Below are 1,417 nucleotides of genomic sequence, written 5' to 3'. Positions count from 1 at the left end.
TTTAGATACAAAGAAAACTGTAAAGATCCAATTACATAATAAGCGTTGTAACAAGATCAGATGGGAAAGTTAGCATGTAAATTGGACATCCTTTGTCATTGAAATAAAGATGCGAATTTTTGTTAGACAAAGATAACAAAAGAAACGTGTGGGAGATAATTTTAAAGAATGTAAATTGGTGAATGAATGCAGTGATGAATCATTAGAAATATTCTAAGCATTTAATGTATAATAAATTCTTTTAGTTTTCCGACATAGCCGATAATAAGGATGATGAGATGACTCCGAAGGAAACTCTTTTAAATCTATAACACTTTATGCTCTCTTCAGTGACATCTTTGGTAATATCTTGTAACCAAAGAAATCTAATAGAATCTCTATCCTCCGGATGTAATTCTATTTGTAAAAATGCTTTTTCAATATCGGCAACTATTACTATTCCCATCATTCGGAATCTTAATAGTACTTCGACTAAGTCCGGTAGCAATGCTGGGCCCCTATATAAGACTTTGTTCAAACTTTTCTTTCCATGAAAGTGTGCTGAAGCATCATACACTACTTTTAGTTTCGCAGTATTTTTGTTAATACTCCCTGATGTGGTAAATAGTGTATGATGCTCACCATTTCATATTGGTGTCTATGTCCTCGATTATATCCAGTTGTTTCTGTTCTTCGATTATATTATTATATAGGCTAAGAATTGATTCTTGTTGCAGTCGCTTGACCAGATTTTTTAAACGTCCTAAGCATAATCTAAAGTTATTACTCAACTTGTCCTTTGATTCTTTCCATGGCCATCTTACTTGATATCTGTTGTTCTATTTTGTTATAAATTTCTTAAATTGCTTTAGTGCCTCTTCATCGTCATTGAAATTAGGTCCTCCTTGTATTCTCATAACTTTCAGTTTCCAGAAATTTTCTATCTCCTATATAATCTAATCATAGGATGCTATGGTTAAAGTGGTTACTGTGTTAAAAATATGCATCCTACCTTTTTGACACAATTGATTTACATCACCACTTCCAACAATCATTGGTCCAACTTTTGTGTGAAGTAGTGGGGGTCCTGATTTTAGTTTTTCAAACCTTTCCAACTCCACAAATTTAAAGAAATGATCTGCTCCGATTAAGATGTCAGGTCGTTTCCAATAATTTTTTAGATTCATTGTATGGTTGGCTATTGGTATTTTGACAACATGTAATTTATTAGTTAAATATTCGATTACATTGGCGCTTGGATGGTCTCATTTTGGATGGTCTCATCTGCATCAATTTTTATATTAAGTTAAGTTTGAGTGATTATGCGTGGCTTAGGATTCTTAATGCCGAAAGAAGCTAGTTTTAATTCTTGTTCATCAGCTTCTATTAAGTTTAGTCGTTGAATTAGTTCTTTTGATATGGACGATAACTGTGACCC

Source organism: Loa loa, assembly GCF_000183805.2.
Source record: "Loa loa unplaced genomic scaffold supercont3.465, whole genome shotgun sequence".
NCBI classification, from domain to species: domain Eukaryota; kingdom Metazoa; phylum Nematoda; class Chromadorea; order Rhabditida; family Onchocercidae; genus Loa; species Loa loa.
The sequence above is the reverse complement of the archived record's forward strand: the minus strand, read 5'-3'. Positions refer to the sequence as shown.